The sequence below is a fragment of the Myotis lucifugus genome, unplaced genomic scaffold, assembly GCF_000147115.1.
Source record: "Myotis lucifugus unplaced genomic scaffold, Myoluc2.0 scaffold_203, whole genome shotgun sequence".
NCBI classification, from domain to species: Eukaryota; Metazoa; Chordata; class Mammalia; order Chiroptera; family Vespertilionidae; genus Myotis; species Myotis lucifugus.
The window spans coordinates 2,054,926-2,067,611 of record NW_005871251.1 but is presented as its reverse complement, the minus strand read 5'-3'; the positions used below and the strand labels follow the sequence as shown (position 1 = coordinate 2,067,611).

The window sequence follows — 12,686 nt, the reverse complement described above, 5'->3', positions numbered from 1 at the left end:
AATCCAATATCTCTTCAACATGACAGCCTTTCCAATAGATTAAGACAGTTACATCGTCCCTTAATTTTTTGCTCTTGGTCCCTGGGTCATCTCCCATATGGCAGTTTTGAACCCCTTCGTTTCTTGATGTGTTTTTAGGCTCTACTTAGTCTCTCCCCAACATAAAGAGGGGAACCCAGATCAGAAGGCAGATTCCAGTCATAAGAAAGGAGAAATTCTTTTCCCTACACCTGTTTTATAGGCATGGGCAGAGGCTCTGCAAAGTAGATGAGAAAAACAGCCCTGGCCAGTGTGGCTCAGTTGCTTGAGCATCATCCTCAATTCAATTCCTGGTCAGGGCACATGCCTGGCGTTTGTGCAGGAGACAAGTAATTGATGTTTCTCTCTCTCTCTCTTTTTCTCTCTCTCTCTCCCCCCTCCCTCTCTCCCTCTTTCCCTTCCTCTCTATCTAAAATCAATAAAAACAGACAAACCACATTTAAGAGAAAAGCAAACAACAGTTTGTTAACATGCGCTTTGTACCTATTCATGGGAGTGCTCAGTGAAGAGTAAATCAGAGGAGTGGTTAGAACTCAGCCTCTTAACAACAGAACAATGAAGTTTTAGAGAAGTGACAAGACAAAGGAAAAGAACGTTGAGTGCCTAATGTGGCAAATTGTGGGAAGGCAAATATATGGGAAAACTAATGGTACCTAAGGGCTAATTTTAGCAAAGTTATTTAGATTCCTTTGGTGCTGGTCTCTGGGTTGACAGGAGTCTCGAGCTGTCTCTATGACTAACTTCTGTCTTCCCAGGTAGAGAGGGGAGGAGGGGCACCTTTATAGATTCATGTCCTGCTTTTAGGCAAACAGGAGGAGGAGAGAGCTTTTCTTATATCTGCTGCTTCTCAATTGCTTCAGCTCAAAAGAATCCTTGCGCCAAACTGACATATTCTGCTGCCCTTCAAGGTTCCATATGACCAGTCTAGATGGCAGCAGGACATCAACCCCCGTTACACGTCTATTAATGCCACCCTTTTAAGGGTGATAATGTGCGTGCTATCAGAAGTAATTTTTGATGGATGCCAACTTAGTAGGTACTGGAGGAGAAAAAGAGTAGGAGATTAGTTTGTCTTTGTAAAAGCAGCAGCTATTACAGCAACGTTTGTGAAATGTTTCTTATTGATGGCGCGTTGTCATGCAGCACAATACCAGCTGATGTCAGAACCTGAAGGGCTGCCAAACAAATAAGAGATTTGTCAGATTACATTTGCCATGCATTGAATTTGACGACAGCAGTTACCTCTAGATAAGTGGCCTCAGTCTTCACAGTGCAGCGCTCTTTGTAGAAGTAACAGATAAACTCTGAAAGCTCAGTGATTTCACACAATAAAAGTATATTTCTTGTCTCTTTATATCCAATGCGGGGCTCTAGTATGGGTGGCTCTTTCCTAACCAGAGATTCAGGGGTCCAGCCTCCTTCTCTGCCGTTGTCAACAGGCTGTTCCTGAGACTGCCCTGTGGAGGGGAGGCCGGGAGAAGGGGAGCCGATTTCATTCCAACCAGCCAGAGGGAGAAAGAGCATGGACCGCCACCCCTGGTCACCCTGGGGGCCAGGTGTGAGAGCAAAGGACATCACTTCTGCCTACAACCTATTGGCGAGAACTCAGTCACGGGACTAACCTAACCACAGGGAGGCCGGTAAATGTAGCTAGACAGGTACCTAGGAAGAATTTACTTCTTGTCTCTTAGGAACCCAATGTGGGGGTTCCTATATGGATGATAAATAACATATTTTTGTTTGTTTTTTGTTTTTGTTCTTGTTAATCCTTGCCAGAGGATATTTTTTTTCATTGATTTTTAGAGGGAGTGGAAGGGATGGGGAGAGACAGAGAGAAACATCGATGTGAGAGAGACACATCAATTGGTTGTCTTCCACACGCACCCTGACCAGGGCCGGAGATTGAGCCTGCAACCGAAGTATGTGCCCTTGACCTGCATCAAATCTGGGACCCTTCAGTCCACAGACCAATGCTCTATCCACTGAGCCAAACTGGCCAGGGCAACATTTTTATTTGTGTGAAAATTGCTTTGACTTCAAGGGTCCCTGAAAGGGTCTCAGGGACCTGCAAGATCTCTGGGCCACACGGGGAGAACGCTGCCCTGAATACAGATGACCTTTCAGTGGGCTGATTTCACAACTCAGCAGCAGGACATTAAAAGGGCACACAGTAATCTTTTACCTCCCTGAACATTTTATATGCAGGGTTAGAGTGCCATTGATCAGTTTCTGCCTTCTCCAGGCTCAATTGGAAGACACTCAGCTAAGTGCATCCCCTCCATGTTAGGGGCCCCTGCAACTGGTGGTGACTTCTCAGCCCTTGCTTTTCTCAGTGCCCTGTCATGTCTATGACCTGTGACCTCTTCCCATTCAGCTCAGACAATGCATGACCTTCCTGGGACAGACCTCAGCATCTGTTCCTACCTCTCCTTCTTGAAAGTGACTAACAGAGGCAGTTACCCTGGCTTCTAACTCTCAACAGAAAGTCCACCCTCTACCCCTTGGACCTGCGTCCCTTCTCCTGGGCTGTCCTGACAGGCGCTGCCCTCCCACTCAGCCCAAACAAACTGGGCTGGTCCCTCCCTCCCCACTCAGTGCCCGGAGTGCCCAGCCCCAGCAGTCCCTCCAGCCTCTCTCCCCTCCTCATGCCCATGTGGCACAGCACACCTGTGCACACCTGGGCAGACAGGAGGCTCCCCATGCGCCGAGGCATTTTTATTTTAGATCCTGTCCCTCCAGCTCCTTCAGGTGGGGGAGAGGGAGGGGCAGACCTTGTAGCTCCTGCACTGTTGCTGGAACTGCCAGAACGCTCCCCCTTTCTCGAGGCCTGTGTCTGGGGCGAGGCAGGCTCTGGGGGCAGAACCTGTTCTGCTGTTTGTGCTTCATTTCAAGTCTCCCAGTCTCTCTAGAGACAGTGCCTTGTGAACCCTGAAGTCAGCGAATGGTGCCCCTTTCATAGATCTAATCCTTGCCTGACAACCACCCCCACCCGGGCAAATGGCAGCCTCGGATCTCAATGTGCTGAACACGAAAACCAAAGCACTGTGGTCATGTTTCCAGGTGTCAGTCTGCTGGGTACTATCAGGAGTATAAATGGGGTAAGGGTTTGGGGGCAACAATTAGGCTTAAAGTCACGTGCTCTTTTTTTTCTTTTAAAAATTATTTTAGAGAGAGAGAAGGAGTGAGAGAAACCTCAACCAACTGTGCCCACTGGAGGACACGGCACTGCCCTTCCCGCCCCTGGGCCAGGAGGAACAGGGCCACCGGAGAGAAACCCAACCCTGTGGGGAGGCTGGGAGGACACAAAGGGGCCAGGGGAAGGATTAAGTCCAAACAGGTGCAGAGTTGGACATGACTTGCTGTGCGGCCCACACAGAAGGGAACTTACAAGACCAGAACCGGGGATTGGACCAGGATGCCACACATGCTAGAGTATCACACCGCCTTCACACATGTGCCCCAGATGCAGATTCGTGTGTAACATGTGGTTCCGACACAACCGAGGGTGTGTTCTGTAGGAGCAGCTGCACGTTGATGGGAAGGAATGCTGAGCGGAGCAGGCAGGGGGATGTGGAGTTGGGTGTGAGTACAACTTGCTGCAGAAGGAGGCGGAGGGCCAGGTGGTGGTGGAGATAGGTTTCCTTCCGACCAGAACAATAGAGAGTGTTGCCTCCTGAGGAGGGGAGGGTCCAGCCAGCACAATAAATAGTGGCCCACGGTACAGGACATCAAAGGACCAGGGGAGTGCAGTACATACAACTGAATGTCTTCATCTGGACCACTACAAATCCTCGTAGTTACCAGTGTGCCAGGATGCTGACGTGGGCAGCACAGACATGAAAACAATGGGATGATACAGAGATTATCATGGGCCCTACACTCAATGACGTGCACCTTCATAAAACACTCTATATTTGGGGGTAGTTTTCTATATGATTGAAGAAGTTCTAATATATACATAATATTTCTCAGTTTTTCCAAAGCAACCAACAGAGTGGTTAAAAAAAGAAAGACTAGAAGTAAATCAAGATGGTAATGATGGTAACCCCCAGTTGTGAGGCTATAAATGATTGTTCTTGTGTTTGGACTTTCTACATTTCTAAACTTTAGAAAAATAAAATGAAAAGGCATAAAAATAATTTTAAAAAACTAAACACACACACACACACACACACACATACATACACACAAAACAAAGGTTGCAGCCCTTTGTTTAAGATTTTGATAGTTGCAATCCTACTTGATCCCTCCAACATCTCTCGGGGACACATTACTTTTTCCATTTTCAGCTGGGAAAACAGGCTAGTGCTGCTAATCATGTCCTCAGGATCGCACAGCTTATGTGAATGAATCCAGACTCAAACCCAGGTCTTTTGACTCCAGATTCCATGTTCCATTCAAGGCCTTAACTCCACTTACTACTGTTGAGTTACAAATGACTCCTAAACTTAGCCCCCTAAAACAAACTTATTGTTTCACTCATGGTTTTGTGGGTCAAAAATTCAGGAAAGGCATGGCTGGGCAGTTCTCACTAGGGGTCTCTCTTGTGGCTACCGTCAGATGTTGAGAGCACAGTTGGGCTGAACGTCCAAAGTAGCTCATGTACATGATTGGTAGTTGATGTTGGCTGCACCGGCTGTCGGATGGAGAACCCACACGTGGCCTCTCCAGTGTAAATAGAGCCAACTCAGGATAGGTGGAGGTCATACCTGGTGTCTAGCTTCCCCCAGAACAAGCTGCCCACAGAACCAGGCAGTGGCTGCAGGGTCTTTTCTGATCTGGCCTCGGGAGTTATGCAGGACCACTACCATGCATTCTCCTGGTGACAAGTGAACCCTTAGATCAGCGGTTCTCAACCAGTGGGTTGCGACCCCTTTGGCGGTCGAACGACCCTTTCACAGGGGTCGCCTAAGACCATCCTGCATATCAGATATTTACATTATGATAATGTAAATATCATAACAGTAGCAACATTACAGTTATGAAGTAGCAACGAAAATAATTTTATGTTGGGTCACAACATGAGGAACTATATTTAAAGGGCCAGAAGGTTGAGAACCACTGCCTTAGACAGACTAGATTCAGCTGGAGAAGCGGGCTCCAACCCTTGATGGAAGCGTGGCAAAATCACATTATAAAGGAGTGAGAGAGACTGTTTCAGCCAACTCTGGAAAATAAAATATCTGCCTCAGTCATTTAATCTGACCCTTCCCAACCTTTGTCACTGGGTAGCACACACAGAAAGCATTAATATGTGTGTGGCTCATGGCACACCAATTGGGAAGCTCTGATAGGCTAGCCCTCTGTGATGAACGAAGCCTCCTTTCCTTACTGTATGGCTAGTGTGCATTCAAGGGCAAGATTCCCCACGGGCTTCCCGGTACACGTGGGCCAACAGAGAAGAAACCCCCAGCTCGGATTCCTCTCTGCTACAGGTATCTCTGCTATGAGGATTTTGTGTCCATAAGCTTTGAGGTAGTTTTTCATCTTCTCTCTCATAAACATTAGAGGAAACATAGAATCTGAATGCACTGCATCAGTTTAAAATATATGCTGGCAATCACAAAGATTGAGCACTTCAAGTACGTTAAAATTCATGAGTTCATACTGATTTCAAAACAACGGTGACAACAATAGAAATCATTATGGCAATCTTCAGAGGTTCCCAGGGTACTAACTCATTCAGAAAACAAAAATAAATGGAAAAGACAAGCATTTGTCCTGCCTTTCCTGTAGGAACTATTTTCATGGCATGTGAGACATCAACGTATTGCCTCTCAACTCCCAGTCCACATGTCTTTGTTCTGCACTGTGATACTGGTACTGGGTCCTGTAAACATTTCTCCTGTTGCCACCTGGAGTAGTGTGGATAGAGGATGCTGGAAGGATGCTGCCGGAGGAAGGAGTTTCTCTCTGGTTCCAGGGTGCTTTCCTGCCTGTTCCTGTGGTACATCGTGCTCAAGAGTGTGGAGGACACCCCAGTGAGTGTTAGCTGCACCCCCACCCTCCACATACAGCTTTCTATTGAGCTTTGTCAGCACCCTCGTTTCCTGCTTGCCAGCACTTCAGTGACCTTCCCCACTGTCCAATGGGCACAGCCATAGTCTCTCCATCCTCGGGGGTGGGGAGACTCTCTTATAGTTTGTCACGCCCTTGGGTGCTCTGACTCAGCTCAGAGGTAAGGCTATTCTCTGTATCTGCTATTCTCATATGCTTTAGAGTTTCTTAACCCCTATTGGCTAACCCCATATTACTATTTCATTTCTTAGATTAAAATTTTTCTGTTCAAATCATTGTATGCTTTCTGTCTCTTGTTTGGACCCTGATTGACATTCAAAGAGTTGACAAAAGAACATTCTCTAGTCAAGAAGGGTCTATGCATCTAATGAATGTGCAAGGAATGATACAATTGGAATATTTTGTAGTGAAAAAACTCGATCTAGGCAATGATCCTCCATGGATGCTACAGCCATTTGGTGACAGGCTGATGGGGATCCGAATACTGGAAGGGTCAGGCTGATTACAGCTGGATCCCAAAGCTAATACAGGGTAAGCCTCGGCGCCCCTCACTCACATGGTCCTCTCCTAAGACCTAGAACCTCATTTTGTAATTTTTCTTTCTTTCTTCTAAAGAAAGCTCGTCAAATTGAAAACCTCATTGTCCACCGCTGTGAACCCAATGATCAACCTTAAGGTCACAAACACAAAAACAACCACACACAATGCACCTCCTGATGTGATGGACTAGGAAATAGCACCATCCATGACGTGCCTCTGCCAGAAGCTTAACCTCACACTTATCAAGCCTCCAGACAGAACCCCTAATTTATACAAATACTTGGGATAGAAGAATACGTTAAAGACACCATCAGAATACAATAACCCAGTCCAAAATATGGGACATTTTATCTGATAAATCACCCAGTTTTTTCAACAAATAAATAACAAGTGAAAAAGAAAAGTTAAGGCAGGGAGGGAGAGTGTTATAGATTTTAAAATACTTTTGGAGAAATATCACCAAAAGCAATGTGTACCTTTTTTGGATCCTGATTCAGGTCAAATAACCACTTATGAGACCATCCAAAGTTCTATGCTGTCTGGATCTTCAATGGAATTAAGGAATTACTGTCAATTTCTTTTAATGTGGTAATGGTATTGTGGACATATATTTTTTACAGAGTCCTTGTCTTTTAGAGATATGTGTTTAAGTATTTTTGAATGAAGTGGTATAAAGTCTGGGATTGTTTTTAAAAATAATCTAACAAAAGGTCGGAGAGTAGAGGTTCTAGATAAAGTGCAATTGATTTTATATTGATAAATGGTGAAGCAAGGTGATTGGAACATGGAGGGTCATTATAAACATATTAATTATATTTGAACACACTTTACTGTCTGTTTAAAAATGTCCTATAAAAAGCTTAATAAAATAAAATGTAAGCTGCCACAGATGGCATATTATATGCACATTAATAATAACCAAATTAATAGTGGATATTGCCATTTACAGAGTACTTTTCATACATAATTTAATGTCATCCTAACCTCCTGCCTACAAGATAGGCTGTAGTGTCTTCCTTTCACAGGGCACAGTTGCAGAGTGGTTAATTCAGGGGCTCAGAGGCCTGGGGCTCGGAGGAGGCAGGAGGGGATTCAGGTCTGAGTCCTGATGTCTACCTCCCACACCACACCTGGCGAGGTACAAGGGAGGCTGCATGGCCCAGGTTACATCACTTAACTTCTCAGCCTTGGAAAGATGGGAACAATATGACTTAGCCCGCTTTCTTTTTAGTTGCTGGGAAATTCGAGTCTGATGATTTCTAGAAAAAGGCATTGTAAATTGTAAAGTGCCCTATAAATTTAGATAACATATATTGACTAGTTTTCTCTACAAAAATGAAAGAAAGCAGAGAGTTCTGGGAGCTGATCTCGGGTGATGCAAAGTGTGTTCTTGGCAACTTCTCTATGCTATTTCTGTAGACCTCACATCCCCAGATCCATCCCTTACATCAGTATTAACTGACTAGAGAGGCCCAATGCATGAAATTCATACATGAGTAGGGTCCCTAGGTCTGACTGGCGATCAGGGCCGATCTGTGGGCCCACTGGGGGTGGGGGGGCAGGGAGGAGGAGTCCCTGCTGGCACCCCTCTTGGCTGGCCTGGGGCCTGCAGGCTGGAGGCAGCTCATGTGTTGAGCATCTGCCCCCTGGTGGTCAGTGGGCATCATAGCAACCAGTTGTTCCACTGGTTGTTCCACCGTTCGGTCAATTTGCATATTAGGCTTTTATTATACAGGAGGATAGTGGCTTGGATGTTTTTCCTTGTGGCTCATTTGAATGCTTGCCATTGTCCCTAGGATACTGTCTATGTCACTTGTGGGAACAGAGACTCCACAACAGCTATTGATAACTGGATGTTTTCTGACTTGTTTTTAGGCTGTTAAAATGAGTATGAACTGCACGATATTTTCTGCTTTTGTCCAGAATTCTCTGCTAAGAACAGGTAACTACACTTGATCTTAGCCAAAAGGGCCAGAAGCAACTGTCCAGAATTCTCTATCAGATTATTTACATGGAGTCTTCAGTACCCAGGAAGTTCCATCAAGCAACACTGGGAAACCAGTGAGTCACTTTCAGTTCCCTAGTGGGCAGAATAATCGAGTGGTACAATTAAAACGGCTGACATTAAATGACAAAAACAAAAAACAAAACTTCTCTGGGGTAGAAACATGAAACAGCCATGTCAAATGGCAGTTTCCAAACAACCACTTTAAAACATCTGTGCTGAAATATACATTTAGCGATGGCAATGCAATTCAGCTGGTGAATTATTTAAATATGAACAAGGGTACTTATATATAACAATTTCATCGTAGATAAGCTATTTTATTCGCAAATTATTTCTTTTACAGTAATAGTTTTAGCCATAAATAATTTGGGAAGTCCTGTTACCTCGCTGGGTCTCCATTTCCTTAGCTGTAAGTTAGGAAGAATAATAACATTTATCTCATGGGTTAAAATTAAAGGAGATCAGATGTATAAAGGTACCCTAGCCTTGCTCGGGGCCTGGCACAAAGCAGGTGCTAAATGTTAGTGTCTCTTTGAATGTAGGTACTCATTAAAGTATGCGTTCTAGCCTATAATTGCTCAGGGGAGGAGAGGTTTGTGGACACCGCGGCACCAGCGTGTGGTTGCTGGGCACCAGATACTGAAAACAGGAGCCTGGCCATGTGACAAAACAGTGTAGGCTGTCACTTTCAGAATCTTGGTGCTGAGCATAGTTCGCTAAACATTTTCTCAACTTTTCTAAAAGTTTGAAAATTGTTACAATAAAATGTTGGGAGATAAAGTTAAAAATAAACTCTGGGGACCCCTCCGAGCTGTCATGGCCATGAGCGGCCTTAGCAGAGTAAACAGAAATGAACTGTCCAGGCCTGTGAGCCCACGTGACAGGCACCAGGGAGGGAGAAGCACAGGCAGGGGTGCACCGGGGGAGGCCGAGCAGGCAGCTCTTTCCTGCTGGGTGGGCATGCTGCTGGACCTCCAGCTCACAGAGGGTCTTGCTTGTGCAGCCAGGAAAGTTTGCATCACTGGGAACATCTGGGCAGGACTTCTCCCACCAGACAAGCCATGATCATTTTCAGCTCTGCTTCCAGCCAGCCGAGTTCAAGATGGAAAATTTCAGTCCCAGGGTTTCAACAGGAACTTCTGGAGCTTAGGAAAGGTACCTCACTACTTGAGAGCTGAATTAAATGCTAAAATTTCAGAACTGCTGTAAAAGTCAGTATCAACTGCCCTGAAAATAACATGTGTGGGTGACTCATTGGACTTGAATGCCTTGTTTTGGTTGCATGGATCGCACAGGACATCGGCTAGGAAACTATGGTGTAATATTTACGCCAAACACCATGGAGGATTGCTATCTTCAGTTCACAATTCACTGAGTCACACGGTTCCCTTAAAATTTAATCAAATAAGAATATATGTGTATATCTTAACTCTGGACAAAGGTTGAAATATTATTGAAGCCAATGCACATCTGTTGAGCACCTACTATCTACCATGTAATTATTATGAAGTACAGAAAATACTTCTTTTCTAGAATACGCAAATTATGTAATTCCAGGAATGTGTCACAATCAAGCCTTTTGTAAGCACAATCTCTTCACCTGTTCCTCTCTGTGAGAGTCACTGTAAGCTTTATAGTCATGCAAGAATCAAATTGGAGCAGAATGGAGACCCTCTACTCAGCTACTTAGGAGTCACCATTATTTTTCTTAACTGTGTTTAAATGTTAAATGCCAGTGGTTTAGAAGGCTATAAACTGAAAAATAAAGTTCACCTCCACACAACACTCCCAGTCTCACGCCCCAGAAGGATAAGATTTTTGCATCCACTTCCAGAAAACTTTACACATATGCAAATATGTATGTGGCCCAGATGTTGGCTGTCCACCTCGTCTGCATGGCTGACTCTCTCTTGGTGCCATGCCATGCTTGACACAAGACTCAGCCTGTTGACGAGCATTTACAAGAAATCTAATCATACCAAACACATTCCGACGTTTATAAAGTATTACTGAAGATTGGCGGGGCTGGGGGGAAGGTTCACGGTGTCCGGCACCTCTCTTAAACAAAACTACGTTCAAGACTATGGAATAGACCAGGTGTCTCTCCCATGGTCTTGCCAGCCCACACTGGCACTCTCCTCATTGGCCCCCTGTGCACTGCATCCAGCCAACACACGGCACTGCACTGCAAGTACTTGTTTACCTGCCTATTTCAGCAACAAGGCTGAGAACAGGCCTGTTGGATGGATAAGATGGGTCTTATCCATCTTTATGTCCTCTCTGTGCGACACACAGAAAGTGCTTTAAAAATGTGTGGGAAGCCCTAGCCGGTTTGGTTGAGTGGATAGTGCCGGCCTGTGGACCAAAGGGTCCCCGATTCGGTTCTGGTCAAGGGATGTGCCTCAGTTGCAGGCTCCTCACCAGCCCCGGGCCCTGGTCTGGGCTCGTGCAGGAGGCAACCAATTGATATGTTTCTCTCACATCAATATTTTTCTCTGTCTTTCCCTTTTTCTTCCACTCTCTCTAAAAATCAATGGAAAAATATCCTCGGGTGAGGATTAAAAAAAAAAAGTGTGTGTGAAATTGACATGTCCCATTGTGTTAAGAAGCACCCAGCACACCCTCCCCTCTTCTGGAGCTGGAGTTATGGGTAAGGCAGCATCCTGAAGGCGTGCTGCCTGGGAGCAGCGGCCCAGCCTCTCTGTCCCTGCCCTGAGGCACGAAGTTAGCTGAGTCACACAAACCCTCTGAAACCTCCCGTTTAGACCCGTGCAGTCTCCCAACCAATTAAAAAAGGCCAAGGACATCACATGAAGAAGGCAGGATGCATCAAGATGCCAGTCGATGTTAGAATTGGTAGCCAGAGCCCGGGGAGGACTAGTCATGTTAGGAAGTGGAATGACACTGGAAGGAACAGGTCAGATCAACTTAAAGTCACTGGGTTATCTTGTGGACACAAATGAACCCTGAAATAGCATCAACTTATATCACAAGGAAGGGCCAGTTGTACTTACAGTCCACGTTCACCAGGTCCACCACCAGGGCAGGCTCCTGCTCTTCTCAGCCCCGGGAACCATACTGATGGAGTGTGGCAGGTTGGGGTCCCCACAAAGCAGACTCTGAAAAGAAATTAACATGCAGGGGGTGTAAGGCATTGCTCTTATCAACAACCATGCAAAAGATCAGGAGGAACAGGATCGTGCAGAGGGAGGAGAGGAGCTACAGAGCAGGCCCAGCAACAACCTTGGCCTAGCCCCCGGGTCTCTGCAGCTTCGGTGGCCCCTCAGAGCAGTCCCAAGTTGGGCCAAGATGGCTGGGTCCTTAAATCCCTGTGTTAGTCAAGTGGATCATGCCAGGTGGCTCTGAGCAGCGGAGACAGTCCCTTCAGGGACTGACCACTAAAGGCCCTCTGCGGAGGACAGCCCCCTCAGCCTCCAGGGCAACAAGACCTTCACGGAAGGGGACATGAACAACCCGTGGCAGAGCCCGCCAAGCAGAGGGCTAGAGTAGCTGCCCCCTCGGAACACATGCCAAGGTATCTCAACTTGGATCCTCCCCAGAGGCCAACCCTCAGCCCGGGTGTGAGTGCAGGCAGCTCACTGGGTAATATGGAAGTGAGACAGGGAACATAGAACGCTCTCATGAACAGGACGCTGCTGGGCTCTGCCAGACAGAACAGAACAGGCCGCCAGTCATCCCACCCAGGAGCAACAAAGGGGTGGTTCTTATCCACCAAGTCCTGTCTGTCACTCAAGGTCACTCCTGGAGGCAGTCACCCCTGGCAGTTTCAACCTGCCCAGCCCACTTGAGCAAAGAGTCACAAGTAACTGCAGGAAGGAGCCACGGGAGTGGTGAGCACCAGGGGAATGCCAGGGAGGAGAGAGCCCGCGCAGCCTCTCAGGAATGTTACGTTACTCAGCCCAGACGTGACACACTCACACCCAGGAGCAGAGCGAGTTGCATGGCCCACCCTTGATGGGGCTGGGCCAGGAGTCTGCCTGGCCCCAGGGAGGGAAGCAGAAGTGGACATTGCTAAGCCCTGAGAAGGTCCACGTCCCACCTCACCACCTCCTGGCGGTGT

General features: G+C 46.5%; 1 long non-coding RNA gene across 1 annotated transcript; it reads right to left on the bottom strand.

Moving 5' to 3' along the window:
• Positions 1–488: 488 nt before the first annotated feature.
• Positions 489–12,285, bottom strand: LOC111827698. The gene is made up of 3 exons (XR_002831372.1): positions 12,206–12,285; positions 11,620–11,724; positions 489–1,214 (listed from the first exon to the last, which is right to left on the bottom strand). It is a non-coding gene; the product is annotated as an uncharacterized LOC111827698 (long non-coding RNA).
• Positions 12,286–12,686: the final 401 nt, after the last annotated feature.